The 20,403-nt window shown below is 43.9% G+C and overlaps 1 long non-coding RNA gene across 1 annotated transcript; it reads left to right on the top strand.

The window, feature by feature from the left end:
• Nucleotides 1-10,535: 10,535 nt before the first annotated feature.
• Nucleotides 10,536-16,203, top strand: LOC127311930 (uncharacterized). The gene is made up of 7 exons (XR_007858032.2): nucleotides 10,536-10,880; nucleotides 11,334-11,426; nucleotides 11,534-12,324; nucleotides 12,656-12,742; nucleotides 13,365-13,509; nucleotides 13,679-13,772; nucleotides 14,122-16,203. It is a non-coding gene; the product is annotated as an uncharacterized lncRNA (long non-coding RNA).
• The last annotated feature ends 4,200 nt before the right edge of the window (nucleotides 16,204-20,403 follow it).

The following is a 20,403-nucleotide window of genomic DNA, read 5'->3' as shown; positions in this document are numbered from 1 at the left end:
TCTGAGATGGCGGACGGCACGCCAGTCACGTACGAGGATCTGACCGACGAGCTCAAGAAGAAGTATGACGAGATCAAAGTCATCCTCGAAGCCGACCTCATCGGCTCTTTCCACAGAACCCGTTCACATGGCATCAGGTGGAAGGGGTTCTCGCCTAATGGTGCACTAGATGGGATAGACCTCTCTGCCCCATCGGAAGAACGCACCAGGTCCCTGCGGCAGGAGATCAACTACTTGGTGGCTCACTCGCTACACCGCCACTCTGAGAACCTGGTCAACACGTTGGAGCGTGTCGCTCTTCGCGTGATCCAGGAGATCATGAGGCACCAATACTCGCCGTCAGGACCAGCTCTCGGGACGCATCAAGGAGAGTTACCACTCCAGTCCCGTCCACCGCTGCCATTTGCGTTGGCAGCACCAGAAGTGCCGACTTCACCGGCATTCGTCGTCTACAAGATCGGTGGTGACCCTAGTGACTACCAGTTCTTGCTTGAGGCGCCTAAGGAGATCCCTCACGGGTACACGTGCACATATGTGCCAGATTGCGGTAACTGGGCGCTCACAAACCAGGCCACAACATCAGGGATTTCTGGGAAAACAGGAGGGACGTCGGCAACAGATCTTGAGAAGCAGACGTGGCTAACTAAGTACGCCACCCCGACGAACCTCCAGAGCTCAACTCCTGCAGTTGGCTCAGAGCTGGAAAAGCAAACATGGCTGGCTAAGTACGCCACCCCGGCGAATATTCAGAGTTCAACTCCTGCAGCCAGCATAGCGGATCAGATCAGTACCATACTGAGAGATCAGTTCGGTATGGTGCCGAAAAGGAGGGCAATCGGCTATTCCAAGCCGTACCCCGACGACTACGAGATGATCCCGCTACCACCTAAATATCGGCTCCCTGATTTCTCCAAATTCAGTGGATCAGATGGTTCCAGCTCCATCGAGCACGTAGGCCGATATTTGGCACAACTAGGACCGCCCTCAGTGTCGGATCAACTACGCGTGAGGCTCTTCTCACAGTCCCTCACGGGATCGGCTTTCGGGTGGTACACCTCGTTGCCACCAGACTCCATCCGGACTTGGAAGCAGTTGGAAGAACAGTTCCATATGCAGTACCATTCAGAGGCTTCCGAGTCCGGCATTGCCGATCTAGCACAATTACGTCAGAAGCGTGGAGAAACTGTGACAGAATACATCCAGCGCTTCAGGAATCTTAGGAACCGATGTTATTCGGTTCGTATAACTGAAAAGGAAGCAGTCGAGTTGGCAGTAGCGGGCCTCGCAACACCGCTCAAGGACATGGCCTCCCAAGCAGACTATCCCTCACTGGCGCACATGGTTCAGAAACTGTCGGCATATGAACAGCGCCACCCGGACCTGTACCAGGACAAATTCAAGCGTGCAGTAGTCCTGGTCGATGCAGAGGAAGACGAAGTTTCTGCGGGAGATCAAGAGGTAGCAGTGGCTGAATGGACTCGGGGGGGAACCCCCGTGTCCTGCAAATGGGTAAAGCCACCAGGCCCGCCCAGGGGGTTTGATTTTGACGTGACCAAGACTGAGCAAATCTTCGACCTCCTGCTCAAGGAGAAGCAGTTGACGATTCCTGAAGGTCTCAAATTCCCCACGGTGCAAGAGCTGAACGGAAAGCCATACTGCAAATGGCATAACTCGCTCTCCCATGCCACCAACGACTGCAGGGTGTGGCGTCAGCACATCCAAGCGGCGATAGAAAAGGGGCGTCTGATTTTCAACCAGTACGCCATGAAGGTCGACACCCAACCCTTCCCCGCCGTTAACATGGTAGAATGCACTTACCCTGAAGGTTGCCAACCAGGGTCCTCGTTCAGCATCAACATGGTAGGACCTGGGCACCACTCTGGCAAAGATGGAGACGAGGGCAGCTGCTCTCGTAGCAAGGACACAGAGGAGGCCGCTCCACGCGATCGGCTCCGTCATGATGGCAAGCGCTACGTCACAGAGGGAGAAGTGAGGAACATAAGATATCAGCGACCCCTCTCTGATCACCTCCTCAACAAGTATGTGAGTCAGTATGACCGACGCCGACGATCCAGCGATGATGATGAAAGAGATCGTCTGGCTAGAGAAGCCAGAAGACATCGTCGGCACGATCACGATGAGGAGGAACACGTGCGCCGTGCCAAAGGAGAATCAAGGGAGCAAGATGACAACGACAGGCACTGGGACTGCCCCTTCTTCAGACACTGCTGGGATTCAGGAATGAGCCGATTGCCCACAATCGGCAATTGCCTAGAATGCAACCAGAAGAAGAAGGAGGCAGCCAACGTGTCTGTGTTCAGGCGCTTAGGGCCTCTCCCGCCACAAAGCAAACGCGCTGAGTCCCCTCGGTGGGCAGATCTCGAGGATTCAGAAGACGAGGGACAAGAAGAAGAAGACAGGTACCACCGGCCAAGGTGGTGCCCTGATGGACTCAGCCGTTCACAAAAGCGCAGGGTTCAGCGATTGCGCGGCCTGGAGGAAGCCGAAAGGTTATACTTGCATACGTTAAGGAAGGCACGACCTGATCTGGCTGCGAAAGTTCAGCGAACCCTGGACGAAGAGGGTCGTCCACGGAAAATGGAGTGGCGTCCCGAGCAAAGGAAAGCCGATGATGAAACATCGGCTGGCACAAACATGGTGATCGTCCTTCCGACGGAGCTTAGTGCTCCACGATTACACGATGCATTCAAGGCGGACGACAGCAAGCGCGTCAACGTGATAAAGTCAGAGGTTGGGCTGGTCTTATCCGCCAGCCTGACCGAGTAGCAAGAACAAAGCGATGAGCAAACGGGGCGAGGCTGATCCTTGTGATCGGCCCCAAAAATTATGAAGGGGCATTACAGAACCTTCAGTCAGCGCTTCAATCGATATGGAGGCCGATTCCAGCAATCGGCCAAAATTATCTTCACCACATGTTCTGCTTATGTTCAACATCGATCTACTGGGCAGCGGTCATGTCGGCGGATGAAAGTCAACACGAATCCTCGCGGAGCCGACGTGCAAGTACAGTGCCCTGACTAACCACAAAGCCGATATCTGCAACACCGGCAGACCGGCTCGGGGGGCATATAGTCAGAGGAACATGTGCAGATAAACATGTGTAAACATGTGCGCAGTAAAACATTATGGGCCGATTAGGAAAAATCGGCCAGTAAAAAAAAATCCTACCGGCTATGTGCTCAGGGCTCACATTGTCGCCAAGATGGTCAACCCTTTGCGTCAGTTAAGCTGTTGGTGTTTCATCTACAACATCGGCGCCCAGTGGTAGGAAACTGGTCAGTGGGGGCAAGTCTGGCTGATTCTTCATGGTGGCTATCTCGGATTACCAGATTACCTAAGGTCAGAGCCTTTTTGTTTGATCTGTGCATCCATGCCGGTATTCTCGCCTTGATTGAGGCTCGGGGGGCAGCTCGCCCTAAAATATCTTTATTTTGGAGAGCCGATTTCATTGGAATCGGCTGGTTCCATGTTAATAACTTGAAAGCCAATGGTAACGTGTTTGGCTGATTCATCACTATTCTCGCCTTGGGTGAGGCTTGGGGGGCAACTCGCCTGAAAGTTTCTTGGCTCTAGAGAGCAAATTTGGTTGGAATCGGCTGGCTCTACATTGCAACTGTTCTGAAAAGGGGTGCTTTTGCTACAGAGGTATCAGCTTTAGCATCCAAGCTGATTCAGCGACAGTTCCAGGGCCCTTGTAAAGACACCTGCTCAAGACTAAACCCACGGCTTACTACGATCGGCAGTGCTATCATCATCGGTAAGACTGGCTAATTTGGAGGGATGACTGAATTGACCTGTCTCGCAGATTATCGTGGGAGACCGATGCGTTGCCATCAGTCATTGAACATTGATTGGGCTAACGGTCGACAAAGTCAGATGAGGGAAAATCGGCTGAATCGGCATACAGGACATCGACAAAGTCAAAAGAAGTTTTCATTGATAATAAAATTCCTTACAAGTAGAAGCCGATTGTTCAACAAAAGGGAACGGATTACTACTGCCAACCCTATGCTAGTAAATCCCTACTCTAAGGGCTATTGCTGTCGTCGCCGTCGCTGAGGTAGCTACCGCCATTGCTGCTGTCGGCGAGTTCTTCGTTGCTGCTACTGTGACCTTCAGCAGAGGCCTCCTCCTCGTCATCATCATCATCCTCGTCTGACCAAGCCCAGCCCCGGATACGCTTTGGTGGTGGTTCGTCGGAGGAGGTGTCGTCCTCTTGTTCCTTCTTTAGGTCGGAGGAGACATCTTCTTCTTCGTCGTCCTCTTCTTCTTTGGTAACGGAGGTGAATTTGCCCCGGAAGGGAGGGTCGTCATCATCACTCTCCACCTCCAGTGCTCCGTCAACCAGGTACCGGAGGTCATCTTCCCCGTCGGTTAGGGGCATGGCCCCATCTGACCAGACGAGGTCCTCACCCTCCGGCACGAAGTCGAAGTCCCACTCCTGCTTGTCCCAATGTTTGGGAGCCCGGCGGTTGTACGCCTCCATCTTGTCGTGCTCTGGGACCAACTCGCTTGAGGAAGAGGATGGGAGAGAGACGGAAGAGGAGGAGGAAGACGACATGGCTGAGGGAGAAGAGGGTTTTTTGGTGCCGATAGCTGGAGCAGAGGAAGGGGATGAAGTGGGCTAATCAATCGGCACGGTTAAATAATGAGAAATCTGGTGGAAATTTAATGCTATTGCAGTTCCCGAGGAGGTGATGCTGAAGCTATCGAATTTTGCAGAGAAGCTGAGAAGACGAGACATCATGATGAAGGATGCTGCAACGGTTCTGCTCTGCCACGACATGACCCTTCGGAGGAGAAACAGAGTGGTTTTGAAATTATCATTACCAAAACCAGGGGGGCATGTGTTATCACCAGATTTTGGCCAAATCAGGAGGTGGGCCGTAAGGGAGATGGGCTTGGAAGATTACACATGGAAAATCTCTGAAGCGGCCTTGCGCGAAGAATTTGGGCTAGATTGCCCGTGTATCTTTAATTATAGCAGATCGCATCTTAGATTAAAAGTTAGAGTTCGTCTCGTGCACGGTGGGGATTATTCCCACGTTAGAAAGTCCCCTGGACTATAAATATGTATCTAGGGTTTATGGAATAAACAACAACCAACGTTCAACCAACCAAATCAATCTCGGCGCATCGCCAACTCCTTCGTCTCGAGGGTTTCTACCGGTAAGCATCATGCTGCCTAGATCGCATCTTGCGATCTAGGCAGCATAAGCTTTATGTTGTTCATGCGTTGCTCGTACTGAAGCCTTTTTGATGGCGAGCAACGTAGTTATCATAGATGTGTTAGGGTTAGTATAGTTCTTCGCGTAACATGCTATCGTAGTGCAACCCTTGCATATCTAGCCGCCCTTACACCTATCTTAGGTGTAGGGGCGGCACCCCGCTTGATCATTATTTAGTAGATCTGATCCGTTACGGTTGCTCCTTGTTCTACAAGGATTAGTTTAATATCTGCAATAGTTAGGCCTTACAAAGGGTTGGAGGATCCAGCGGCACGTAGGGTGTCGTTCGTTAGTCCTAGGCAGGATATTCCGGGGATCAACCTCGTGTTGGTTTTTAGGCCCTATCTAGGATCGGCTTACGATCACCGTGCGTGGCCGCGAGGCCCAATCGTGAGTAGGATGATCCGATTATGCGGTGAAAACCCTAAATCGTCGTAGATCCAATTAGCTTTATCTTGATCAAGCAGGACCACCATATATTCGTGCACCTCATACGAATCATGGGTGGATCGGCTCCTTGAGCCGATTCACAGGATAACCTGAGAGCCGATCGAGGCTCGTATTTAATGTTTACGTGTATGCCATGCAGGAAACTAAGCGAGGCATCTCCATCACCTTCCTGACCAGGTATAGGTCAGGTGGCACGCCCTTGCATCAGCATCGGACGTGTGTACCAGAGGCTTTGCGGGCCGTCGCTCAGAGGGACCTCGGCCAGCCGCAGCCCTAGGTTGTTCCCGGCTCTACGGTGTTGCCCGTCGCTGCCCGCCGGTGGGTTTTGACAGCAACAATTCCTCAAGTCTCTCAAACGGAGAATAATTTTCTCACTTCTCCTTACACTGAGGAGGACGTAAGAAAAGTTGATTTCCAAATGGAGCATAATAAAGCCCCTGGTCCTGATGGCTTTCCAGCTGAAGTTTATCAGAATTTCTGGGATGTCATCAAGTTTGACATGCTGCCTCTTTTCGCGGATCTTCAAGCTGGTCATTGGAGCTATTTTGGCTCAACTTTGGTGAAATTATTTTATTTCTGAAGGTTAATGAAGCAGAAAGGATCCAACAATACCGTCCTATTTGTCTTCTTAACTTCAGCTTTAAAATATTCACTAAGGTGGCCACGATCCGGCTCAACACAGTGGCTGATCATGTGATTAGGCATTCACAAACTGCTTTTATGCAAGGACAGAATATCCTTGATGGGGTTGTAGTCCTCCATGAAACTATTCATGAATTGCATAGAAAGAATTTGAATGGTGAGATTTTAAAGATTGACTTTGAAGAAGCCTACGATAAGGTTAAGTGGTCTTTCTTGCAACAAACTCTCAGACTGAAAGGTTTCTCTAATGAGTGGTGTGCGTTCATCAATAGTTTCATCTCAGGAGGGAGTATTGCCATTAAAGTCAATGATGACGTGGGCAAATACTTTGAAACCAAGAAGGGGCTAAGACAGGGAGATCCATTATCGCTAGTGAAATTTAATATAATGACGGATATGCTTGCTGTTATGATTGAACGTGCAAAGTCAGAGGGCCAGATTGAAGGGGTCATTCATCTTGTTGATGGAGGATTGTCCATCCTTCAATATGCAGACGATACAATTCTTTTTATGGATCATGACATCAAAAAAGCTCGAAATCTAAAGTTAATTCTTTCAGTATTTGAGCAGCTATCGGGTCTAAAAATTAATTTCCATAAAAGTGAGTTGTTTTGTTTTGGTGAGGCCCAAGACAATGTTGCAGATTATGCTGAGCTATTTGGCTGTGGGCAAGGCTAATTTCCGATTAGGTACTTGGTATTTCATTCATTATCGGAGACTAACCAATGCTGAATGGAAAATGGTCGAGGAAAAACTACATATTAGATTAAACAGTTAGAAAGGAAAATTACTATCATTGGGAGGAAGATTAGTTCTCATAAACGCGGTATTAAGTAATATGGTACTTTATATGATATCTTTCTTCCAACTTCCTAGAGGTGTCTTAAAACGATTGGATTATTTCCGATCTAGATTCTTCTAGCAAGGGGATAGTGATAAGCGTAAATATCGCTAAGTGAAGTGTGCTTTGTTGCCCCAAAGACCATGGAGGACTGGGCATCCAAGATCTCCAAGTCAAGAAATATGGTCTTTCTTGGTAAATGGCTCTCTAAGCTACTTACCGAGGAGGGAGTTTGGAAAACACTCCTCAAGAGGAAGTACATTGGCTCAAAGGCTCTATCTCACGTTCTTTAGAAACCATGAGATTCGCACTTTTGGGCAGGCCTTATGGATATAAAGAAGTATTTATTTCCATACAGATCTTTCTCTATCAAGGATGGGTCGGAAATTCGTTTCTGGGAGGATAAATGATTTGGTAATGCCACGCTCCGAGCATAATATCCTGCATTGTACAATATTGTGCGTCACATAAGTGGTACTATCGCTAAGGTGTTGGAAACTTTCCCACCGAATGTGATGTTCAGAAGAAGCCTCATCGGACCTAGACAAATCTCCTGGCATGAATTGCTACAACGTCTTGAACTAGTTCAATTGACGCAGGGGTCAGATGTGCTTCGCTGGAACCTCACCGGAAATGGTTCATTCTCTGTGCCTTCCATGTGCAATGCTTTGATTCAGCCTGATATTCCAATTGATAATTTCTTCTATAAATGTTGCAATCTTACCCGGCCAACCAGACCATCCAAAGGGGCAAACCTTCGTATGACGTTGGATCGGTTCTGAATAGTAAAAATCTCCTTCCACTTTTCACTCCAGCCGTTGGATGAAGTAAAAATCTTTCCCACTCGTTTAGCTTCTAAAAGAGTCCATGACACCTGGGACCAGCTATGTGCGGGCCCCGGCGGCGAGAGGCAGACACGGCCGGTTGATCGGTCGCGTTCTTTTTCCTCTCCGCATGGCAGGGGTGAAACCCTAGATCGCTGCTCCAATCCCCTGTGCTCCTTTCTTGCCCAATCCCCGTTTCTCGTCTCTCCTCCTCTCCAATGGTGGCGCGCCGCATCTCCTTGGGATGGAGCCAGAGGAGGACGACCACGGTGGCAGGTCGGAGAAGACGATGCAGGAGGCCGCACGAAGGCGGGTGGCGGCACGGAGAGTGGTGGCCGCGCGACGCCTCGCCGCGCCTTGAGAAGCCCGTCCACAACCGGCTCCTGGCGGAGCTCGCTCGCGCCGGAGGTCGCCTGCCCGGTCTCTGGCGGAGCTCGCCCGCACCGGCCCTCGGCAAAGGGAGCCCGCGCCCTCGCGGCGTCCCCGGGAGCGGTGCATCTGGGGGAAAGGCTCTCGAGCGCCGGCGGCGGCAGGGAGCAGCGACGCCGGCGGCTGGAGGCGGCAGGGATCAGCGACTACGACGGTTGGACGCAGCAGCCGCGATGACAGGCGGCGCGTGGCGGCGCATCTGGCAGCCATAAAGAGGAGACCTATGGCCTGTCGTCGTTGTCCTCGGCAGGGGGTGGTCGACGGCGATGGAGACGTCTCAGGTCTGGGGGAGCCATGGCTAGCCCCAACCTGTTTCTCTCTCACTGAGCTGGAACTGCTACTTCGGTCGATCTCTTCCTCCTGCTCAACAGCTGAAGCACAAACAGCCAGTGCAGAACCGTTCTGCCAGAACGCCTGCCTAACCTCGCCATATTTGGCCCTCTCAAGAAGGTGCACGCTGCTCTCCTTTTCATGATATTTGCCTCGTTCTTCAAGTGCCTTGCTCCTAGAGCTTCTAATCTTTGTTTGTGCAGACTTGTTTTCTCTATGCCTACAAGGTGGTTGATGAAATTCCAAGAAGGATCTGGGGATGGATTGATCTAGGCAAGCAATGTGATTTACAGCCAGCTTCAAATCATCAAAGCAACTTCCTGTGTGTATGTAGTGTTTTGTTCCCTTTTCGTCTTATTTTGTGGTATTTTCTTCCCCTTGCCGCTGCAACTTTTACAAATCATGAATTGTTGATGCAGGTTGAAGAGAAAAAAAGGAGAAAATTGTTGTTGGGAGGCAAAAATACTGACGATGAGCTCTTAACCAGATTATCCGTCTGAATAGTTTGTATTCTTGCTATACGACCTTGTTCGTTGCATTCTTGGGTGTTTTGACAAGGAGCAAGTAATGTTGGGAATGGAATATTACGATGAAAGCATATGCAATAGTGCGTTGAAGTCATTCCCTTCAGTTCTGAACTAGAGAGTGCAGCAGTAAAGAAATGAAAGAAGCATAAAGTGAGTTTGATTGAGTATCTGAGATCAGTAGTTTGTAGTTCTAAAGTGACATGATATTTTAGGTTAGAATCTTCTTAAATCAATCTTCGTTGGTTGCAGGGATGCAAAGTGAGCGTCTATACACTTTTGGAATTGGGAGACGACAAAGGTTCAATCTTTTACTATGTGTGAGTATAAAATAGTGCTTCCTAATAGATACTAATGCAGATGTTTCCAATTGCCAAAATTACCAAAATGGCTTGTTTTGTTGTGAAGGGAACCTTTGTATACTGATATTGCTGGGCCCTGCTCTGCTTACCTTTTCTTGCAATCTTTTTGTTTTGTATTATTTGCTAATGATGCATTAATCTGTTATGGTTTACGAAGTGTCATTTGTTTACTATACAAAAGAAGCAGGGTAACTGTTTGGTGACAAAAGAAGCGGATAACTCATATGAATATATGGTCTGCAAAATAATAGTGTGCTCAATCCCAGATTTTCAGTGTCGGTATATAAAACTGACAATGGTTTGTTCTATGCTATGTTTAGAAGTAGCTTTACAACTCTCTCTCTCTCTCTCTCTTTAAATGAGTAGCATTGTTGAGACAGATGTGAGCATGGCTGAAAGCAATGTATTTACTGCTATAGTTCAGTTTACTGTGTGTGTAGATGTGGTCTTTTAAGTTGTTAAATCTCTCCATTATAACATTATGTGTGAGTAGATGTGGTCTTTTAAGTTGTTAAATCTCTCCATTATAACATGATATCTTCTTTTCTTTACAGGTCAAGACATCATTTCCAAATACAGAAGTATTCTGTCCATCCAAATTCGTGCATCTAGCCAAACAATTCTTGATGTTGCTTTGAGCTAGCTGCATGGTTCAGAGATGGTTCTTCATTTCGGCTTCTCTTCATTTGTGATTGGCTGCTTCTTTCAGAGCTTATGTGTGAGTTTCCCTCTTTTCAAATTCCCCTCTGAACCTACTAATTTGTTTGATGGTAGATGTGAGTGCCATATGGACACTCCAGTGTCCTGGTCATTCTAAATGCTTTGGGGGCGTTAACGTCTGTTTAATTCATTTATTGTTCACATGACGGCTTGCACAGCTCTTTGTGGTCATTGCCTTCGAAGATGGCACGAGAGCAGGCCGTCCACCACTGACAACTGGAGGACAGATGCTTGCGTCGGTGGAACAACCATCTCTGGAGACTGAGGGTGCCACCATCGTGAGGCGACAGTCGCATAGAGACGGCTGCACCGCTGGTATGCACTGTTGCATGCGAGGCGGGTAGAGCAAGGCCTGTTTTGGACGGATTCAAGGCCCGCACCTTCTCCATCTCTGCATGGCACGGCCGCAGTTCCGTCTCACAACTACCAGCAGAGGAGACACAGATTTGAGTTCACCACTACCTCATCATGTACAGTTGCTAGCTATTTCATCTCCTGTATTGTGCTAGGTATAATTTTATTTACCTTGTAATTTTCTGTTTGTTTACACTTAACTTGCTCTACATGCCTGAGTGTGTTGTTTCTGTTCGTAGTGCCCCTTCCCGCTTCTCGTTCAAATTATGCATAGGTTTTAGCAGGAATGATTGAAGTGATTTTCGTGTTGGAGAGTTTGTTGGCTCTGTCGATCTATCTGTTTATTATGATCTTCATACGTAACCTGTATAATGACATGGAAAACTCGATAGGCATGAGCGGTATAGTATAATCCCGGATCATTGGTAGATGCATGGGACTGTCATCCGATACATCATATAGCATGACTTTTGAAACACGGCATCGGTATTCGAATATTCAAAGTTAGTGTTGAGATATTCGTCGTCGAATATTATTAGATAGGCCGAAAGTGTATTCATATAATATCTGTTGAAGTACTCTTATGATCTTATCTTGTTGGTATGCAGCTTGTTGTGGTGGATTAAATATATTGCTTTAACCCAATTTGCAAAGCTGGATTTCTGTTAGGAGGGGCATCTACAGTGTTTCCTTAACATCAGGTAGGTCATGTCACAATTGTTACCTATTCATATGACTTCTTCCTGTAGGAGTAGGATGCAATTGAGCAAGCATACATCCCTAAAACGCTTCATTGTTATTTTTGTAGCTAGGGGAAGAGACCATGGGAAGCAAGGGGAAAGTTTGGAAGTTGGTAAGTCATTTACCATAGCTCTCAACCATGGCCTGGTAATAGTCTTCTTGTTATCTTTTTATTTTCCAATGAAAACCTGTGGGGGACGATAATAGTGGGAAATTCTAAGTGTGTTTTGTTTACAGGCATTGACATGCATATCTTATTTAAACCTTGAGGCTCTAAAGTCATAATATGCATATCTTATTGAAAACCTTGAGGCTCTAAAGCCCTACATTCCAAATTTCAACACATGAATTGTCTAGGAAGATTTTGAACTAAGCAGAAATCAAATAATATTTTGATGTATCTCCTTTCATCTAAATAAAGAACATGACATTTCCTTTCTAGCAAATTAAATTGTATCTTTGCATTTCTGTAATTTGTTCAGCCTGTGACTTTTGGTGTTTCTGTGAAGATTTTCAAGTATCACTTCCAAATTTCAGATCATGAATTGGCTAGGAGGATTTCCAGCTATGCATAACTCAAACAATATTTGTATTATCTCTTTTTGTGGCATTTTCTTCCCAGCAAATAAAATTGCATCTTTACGGTTATTCTGAAAAATAATTTTCTCCATCTATGTGGGAATATCTTCAGTCATGTAGTATTACTTACATTTTGTGTTCTCTCTGTTCACCACATGAATAAGAGAACACGGCGACTCTGGGTCGGCTCTCGTGGTGGCGCTGGGTGAAGGAGATAATGGGGCCGTTGTTGGGTGGAGGAGGGGGGCTTGGGGTGTTGCCTAGAGCGCAGATGATGGGGTATAATTTTTCCTCCCACTGGGACATGATGAAAATTTTCTTGTAACATGTTCAGCCTTTCGGATTATCTATTTGCAATGCATTTTCTCCAACGATTCGGAATATCAGTCTTCATATTCATTCCTTCGATAGAGTTATGTGCCTTTGTTGTGTTGTGCATGTCGATGACAATGTTTAGACAGTTATACTGCATCATGTGTGCTTCATTTACCTCTGTCCATATATGGTGATTGGTGTCTTGTTATTACTATATTTTTACCTTCTTATTTGGTGAAGAAGCCCTTCCACCCAAAACCTCTGATTCATATCATATGCATTGTTTTCTTCATAGTTGCAGTAGTGCAAGCCATACCCTGTAATAATGAGCAATCACCGTGTAGTCGATTTTACAGACGACGACAACAAGGTGAATGAACAGGTGGGTTCCAGTGCCCATCTCAGTAGAAAATTTCCTTGCCAAATTATGATGATGTTCTAACTTTTCAGTTTATTGTTGATCGGAGGCTGCAATCAATGAGAATAGAATACTATGTTTCATTCCGGTATTAGGCCCCTCCTCCTGAAGTCAGGATACAACATAAATATAATTATATAATTCAACTCTGCTTAAAGGAGGCTCCCCACATAATTTAATTCCCTGATGTTTTGGGTTGAAATCTGTGCTCATGTTTGCTAATGTTTAATTTTCTAATTTCCTGATGGCCTTATAATCTTATACTGACTTTATTTAATCTTTGTAATTCATTTATAATATTACATTAGTACACTGGAATAGAAGTAGTACAGGGAGATTAAGAAAACATTGATGTGTACTTAATACAAAACTTTTCCATGATTGTCCTTCATCCTGGTACTTATTTGTTTCGGCATCTTAATAAGGTGTTTTAGCTTTGTTATTGTTGTCCCAATGCATATAATAAAGTGGTCCATGCACAAACATTCAACTTTCAAATATGCATTTCTCTGCTATTGTACAATGGAGTAGGACTTTCCTGTAATTTTAGTTTTCATTCCCTGAAGCCCAGCCTTTTAAAATGCAGGTTATAGGTTGAGGCCACGGAAAGCAAGCGCACCAGAAAACGTCCCAAGCCATTCGGTTAAATGTGCAGGATACATGATCAGGTTATGATGGATTCTGCAGCTTATGTTTCTGTTAGCAAAATGGACAACATCCAGCGCTTCTTGGTAAGATAACATCTCGTCGTAAAAAAAGTGTCTTGTGTGTCCCTGTTTTGTCTGAAATTTGGTGGCAGCGGTTCTAGCAGTTAGGATATTGTTAGGGCTTTGTTGCAACTTACATCTTTGCTTTCTGTCTCATATTTTTATCTAGCCGGTGATTATCTAAAACTTACAGGATAATATGTTGAGGTTCAGGAATCAATACATGGGCAAGAAAAATTCTGAAGGTGATGCTGATTCTTTTATTCCAGTACATGCTGAATATGGAGGTATACAATCGGTTTCTCCACTACTATTTCTTTGTATTTTGGTTCTTCCTAAAAATAATCCCTTCCCGACTAATTTATGCACATGTGTTCTTGTTTTTAAAAGGTAAGAAAATAAATCATTGGGAGTTATTTGTTGATGTCTATTTACAGTACTCAGTTTTAATTAACAAATACATTGTATTCGCTGAGGAAAACATGCTTTCCTTTTTTCACTGTACTTCTTTTACTTCGATGAAAACACTCCTTTTTATTCCCCCGCTCCTGTTTATATACTTTTGCTTGTTGCTTTTTTCTGTACTTATTTCATTTATGCTGGCTTAAAGTGTATCCTTGCCTTATTTTTCTTCAGGAAAAGGACATGGATGCTCTATCTTCAGGAAAAGGACATGGATGATCTAGAAGATATGCACCCTCAAGGAGAATAGGTCGGGTAATTGTTTTTGCATGTGAATTCTCTTGTTCTTTGTTTTTCATGGGGGTTAGTTATTCTGTTTTGACATCTGTTGGGTTGAAGCTTGTGCTTTTACACTAGGAAGCGCGGTTAACTTTTCTTTCTAAACGAGGAATGGTGCTTTAATTATATATGAATGCAAACATTCGGATACATACAATGTTTCTATTATAATGTCTCCTAGATATGCATACTGCGTATAGAGTTTCGTTTATAGCTTAACTTTTTACGAGTGATTGATGTCTGAATTTGGGTATCTCCTTATATGTGTATTCTGTATTTTGGCACATTGCTTACCCCTGAACTGTGTTGTGATATATTGTGCACAAAAGAGCAAACTTAAAACAATATTTGGGAATAGCCTGTATTATGGAATATTGGTTAAATAGACAGTAGACTGTACTTTAAAATTCTATAAGCCTAAAAAATAGCTCCAGTCTTCATTACATTGTCTGACGTCCTGACTTATATTTATGTTGGGTTGGATACGTACATAGTAGGATCATTTATTCTTGCCCCCTCCAAATTTGTTGGTCAACATAGAAATAGTAGTGGCTTTCTTCCCCAAAGATCTGTAGCTCGTGGAAGCGGAAGATGTGACACAAGGAACAGATGAAAGAGGAATAGGAAGATGCCCGGTGCCTCCAAACATTCTTGTTGCCTGACGGTGAGAACCGAGTTACAAACAAGCATTGATGTGATAAGAAGCCTACTCCTACAGTGACGCGTTGAAGCGCGTCTTTATTTGATTTGTGAAACAAGCAGTGTAGTATTGGGTTATATTGAATGCAACTATCTAATTCTTTTGAAGTTGGTGAAGGAACATAAAGCTTCAGTAAATCCATTAAAGGCTGTTAGGTATCTTCTACCTGTGCAATGCAACATTGTTTTTGGAAATGGAGATTCCCAGGTAATATTTCCATTGCTCCTAGAAATGGTGTTTATGTATTTTCTCTTTTGCAAGAAGATATTGAAGCCCTAGAACTATAGGAGTGCAGTTTACACAACTAAATAAGGTTAATAACCAGTTAATTAAGTTCCTGCTGCTTTGTTTCTTTGACTAATAAACTTCCTCGCCAATGTTTATTCCATTCAAATGCAAGACACGTTTAAGACATCTCACTGGTGAGGAAAAATAACCAACATTAAGTGTTCCATCCTCTCTTGATAGAGCATTGATGGTCAACATATCGTTTAAGGAAGATGCATAGGACTTGATGCAAGTCTTAATTCTATTCTTGCACATTGCTTTCTACAGGTTGCTTTAGACCTCTTTTGAACTCCAACAATAATTGTTGAATGATTCATATGAATGATGTAGATTAAATTATGTGCACCTCGTGGTACAACAAGTCCCAAATTCCTGATGAGGCGGGCAATAATGCAGATATGTATGCTACCTTCAGGATTTCAGCTTGGTATTGATTTTTTTGTTAGTGAAGAGTTCTTACTTCCCCATAGTTCTGAGTTATTTTCACCTGCAGTTTATCATTCACTTACATGATTAATGAAAACTCAGTTCTTGATGCTCACTTTGTGGGACTGAAAAATATAGCATGATAGTATGAATTTATATTTGCATTATATTCTCAAAACAATAGCATGATAGTTACACTTATACGATAGTATCGTTGTTAGGGTCTTGAAGATATTTACTTCTCTATGGATTCGTTTTTTCCCACATTTTAGCAAACATCTGTCCATAAGGGGGCGTAGCAGAGGTCATAGCGACAAACCAGTAGCGACGGCTTAGGAGAAGAGAAGAGGAGCACACCAAAGACGAGGGAGCATGCAGTCCACAACCAACAATCATTGCAGGTGTTAGTGCCACCTATGTTCTGTATTATATTTATGACAATATTAGTTTTAGATGGACCACCTGTTGTATCTATCTATGTTGCAATCTATGATGGGTGGCTAACTGGGATCTCACGGTTTAAACCCAATAAATCCCAGTCATATATAACACCATGGATAAAATTTATGGGTCACAATATTGTCTTGCTTTTACCTTTGCGTTGGATGCAATGGGTTATCAATGGCAGAATTAAGCGTATGACCCATAACTACTACGAGACTAAATTGTGCATCCGCTTGAAGCTGGAACCGGCAGATTTCAGAGGTCTCAGCGTGTCTCGAGACAATTTTACTGCCTATATTTGATGAAGTTGACATGTACGATCTATGTCAGCTACTTAAACTTCTTTGTAAATATGATTTCATGTTTCACTAAATATGAGTACCATGAGACCTGTATTCCTGTAGGTGGTTAATCAAATATATTAATTACTGTTAGCAGCTAACATTATTATACCCATTCTATGAATCAAGGATCCCACGATGTATGTCATACATCTATTTACTTACAAGATTAAATTGACTACTGCCAGCATTGTTCTACTTCTCTAACGATCCACCTATGGTTAATATAGAGATAATTTATACTCAAGTAATATTATGATGTGATTCCAGCCTCTTTCGCCTATATCAAATAAGTGTTTTCTTTAGTTTGCTTAATATATGTTGAATCCAGACCCCTAACGGCAATGGTATGATGCTAGATTGATGGGTGGGTCTAAGGGGTCGGAAGAGGAAGAGGAGTATGCAGGAGAGGCGGAAGGAACCGTCAAATGGAGATGCGGAAAGAACCGTCAAATGGAGGGCAGAGGGAGTAGCCAACAAAGGGCAAAGTGTCTGTCGAGGACATTTTCTGCAATGCACGCAGTCGGATGATGATGGAGCTAAATCTTATGATTTAAATTCTTACTTGATTCTTTCATTTGCGCGATAGCGCAACCGGTCATCTAGTAATTCTAAAATTTGGAAGATGAAGATACCGCTCAAAACTAAAGTGTTTGCATGGTATCTTCATCGTGGGGTCATCCTTACTAAATATAATCTTGCCAAACACAACTGGCATGGAAGTAAACAGTGTGCTTTCTGTCGCCAAGACGAGACTACTAAACACTTGTTCTTTCAGTGTAAGTTTGCTAGGTTTATATGGTCAGTTGTCCAAATAGGATCTACCTTATACCCACCGCGTAGTGTTGCCAATATATTTGGAAATTGGCTCAATGGTGTGGCTGTTAGGTTTAAGCGTCTTATTAGGATGGTGCCGTTATTTGGTCGCTCTGGCTATGTAGAAATGACAAGATTTTCAATAATATTTCTTCCTCTCTTATGCAGGTCATATACCGGTGCACAGCTACGCTTCGCTCATGGGTGCCTCTTCAGCGGATGAAGCATCAAGAACTCTTTATGGAGGTGTCTTCACGGTTGGAGGATACGGCGAGGGATATTTTTCTAACATGGATGATTCGCCTGGATCCACCTAGCTAGTTTTTTTTATCGGGAACTTTAGATTTTTGTCGTCGGATTGTTTGGTGTTTTGTAATAGATATTTGTATGGTTGTGTGCATCCTATCTATGCAGAGACCAGATCTATTGCTTAAAGTAATAAAATGCCCATTTTCGAAAAATCTATCATCTGAGTTAATAAAGATCCATTGCATGCGGCTTCCAGCACCCATGACAGACCGGCAGATTTTATCAGCAGTTCAGCACCACCCTTGCATGGCCAAGCTTTCCGCAGTTGTTTTAATTAAGTTTGATACTTCAGTCGTACTTGATATATATACATGTTAGAATCCGTTGGCCAACCCTGTTTTCGAGATCTACGTACGGGTTCTCAAAAAAAAAAAATGCAAGTTGATCACCACGCTTGGTTAGTACTGAATGGAGCAGCGCCAGTAGTTCGGCTGCAATACACCATAGTTTAGGTCCATAGCTGTGCTTCCTCGGAGGAGGCAGAAAACCTGTGCCCTCAAGCATGCATCAGGGCTGGGATAACTGCGATTTTTTTTAAAATAATATATTTTTTCTTTATTTCCAGAAATAATACTCGATTTAAAAAAAAACACAATAAACCGTCGGGATTAGTACCCCGATAAGAAGGTACCAGGGTAACGCACCCTGAGTAGCAGGGAATCAGCATGGAGGACACCCCAATTGAAAGTAGTTGGGTTCCTCTACCCCAATTAAAAGTAGTTGGGTTTCTCTACCTTAATTGGAAGTAATTGGGTTCCTCTACCCCAAGTAGTGGAAAGAAATCAGGTTTCTCTACCCCAATTAGAAGAAATCGGGTTTCTCTACCCCAATTAGAAGAAATCGGGTTCCTCTACCCTGATTAGTGCAAAAAATTGTGGACAGCCTCGCACGGCGCAGAGAATCAGAAGAACTCGGGGTAGCCTATCCTGACTACTTCTAATTGGGGTTGTTGTTCCCGATTCCTTCTAATCGGGGTACATGTCCCGACAGTGTATTATTCGTGACAAAGATTGAAACCGAGTATTATTTATGGAAATAACGAAAAAAAAATATTATTTAAAAAAATCGTGGGAAAACTAACAACACAGAAACAGAGAATATAGTTGACTTACTAATTTAATATTTGTTTAGTTCTCACCACTCCAGAGTAGGTAAGATATGCTCCTACAATAGTCAGTGACACCATTTCTGTTTTCTATTTTTGTGGGTAGAGACATCGTTTATTTGACTAGAAGTTGTAGATGGGAATTCTATTAAAGAGCGGGAGCTGAATCAATAGTTAAAAACTAATTAAGCTCGGACCATTACTGGGCTGGTTTGCTCGTCGCATGTTTGCACTGTGCTACTCCTTGGGCTTGACTTTTCATCTCATTACAAGCAACAAGTATCCAGTGTGCCTAGATCAATATAACAAAAGATATGATATTTCCCTGTTTGAGGAAATGCTGTCAAATGCTGGTATTGATCGCATATTCGATATTTCAAAGTATCAGAAAGCTGTGATGGTATTTTTCATAGTGGTTTTCTTCAATTTCGAGAAGTTCACGGTGGCATGTATCAAATTAACCCTCTTACAAATATCTTGAAAAAGTAGCCCAATCATGAAAAACTGTGACTTTTTTCATTGTAGCTTCTGATTTCGTTAATGAAATCAGGGATACCCTTTTATCTAAAGGGGAGGCGATGTGTGACATGCCACACATGAGAAGCCATATGTTCTCTTGTTTCTTCTAAGCAAAAGCTAAAGGCCACTGGTTTATTGCATCTTTGTGGTGTTCTTTGTACTATGTCATGTGTATAGTTGTGTGCATATGATGATATGCAGTGTTCAATGTACTATGACAAGTGTATGGTTGTGTGCATTACTGGTATGCAACAGACGGAGGTCTTCTCTAGCTGTTGTATCTCTCCAGAGACTAGAGGCCGACCCAACCTCTGTCATCATGGATGATCACGCAAATATATGTCCTTTTATTGTTGGCACATGGAAAAGGACAAGAAATGTAGATGTGAGTGCTGAGTAATTAATTTGGGATGATATGGACAAACAAAACACTTGCTCCTAATTTATTCCTCCTAGATTATATATTGAAATATATATTTCTTTTTGTTGCACCCAGAGCACGCTAGATATTCTCCACCTAGCAGAAGTTCATTAGAAAGAAACAAATAAGGAGTGTGGAGAGACCTGTGTATAAGAATGAGAGGAATCGAAAATTTTATGGGTACTACATACCCAAACTACCTTACAAGTAACGCATCAGTGCGTACAGCTGGGATGTTTACACGTACATTAAACCAACACCTTGGTCATGTCAACGGCAAAGGAGGGTGAATAGAGCTAGAACACTTAACGTCAGTCTGTTTAATTGGGCTGCTAGCAGCGGCTCCAACAGCTAACGGGAAGTGAAAGCCGGAGCTTAACACACTACAACTTTTGGACCAGCTCGATTTAGTTGCTTTAGTGGAATGGTGTCGTAAAATACACTGCAACCCGAAAGCTACAAAATCGATGCTTTTTTCATAGAATTCGATTCTTTTTTGATTTTTGAAATTATTACAAATTTTGGGGCTATGGGGTGCTTTTGCACCCATGTGTCAAAAATTTGTGTCCCATCTTACTAATCAATTCAAGTTCAATCAACCACACAACCACTAGCACATTATATGTAGCTAACTTTGCTCAGAATAAATATAAAAATTTCATGTCATATCTTGAGTAAAATTTACAAGAAAACACACGTATTTAATGTGTGCTACTGTCCCATATTATTGCTAGCTTGAAAATGAAGCTACCTCTCTACCTCAACTTGCAAGATAAACAGAAATCGGTCCAAGTTGCGTTATAATTTA

Source organism: Lolium perenne, chromosome 7 (assembly GCF_019359855.2).
Source record: "Lolium perenne isolate Kyuss_39 chromosome 7, Kyuss_2.0, whole genome shotgun sequence".
In the NCBI taxonomy this organism is placed as follows: Eukaryota; Viridiplantae; Streptophyta; class Magnoliopsida; order Poales; family Poaceae; genus Lolium; species Lolium perenne.
This window is presented reverse-complemented; position numbering and strand designations above follow the sequence as displayed.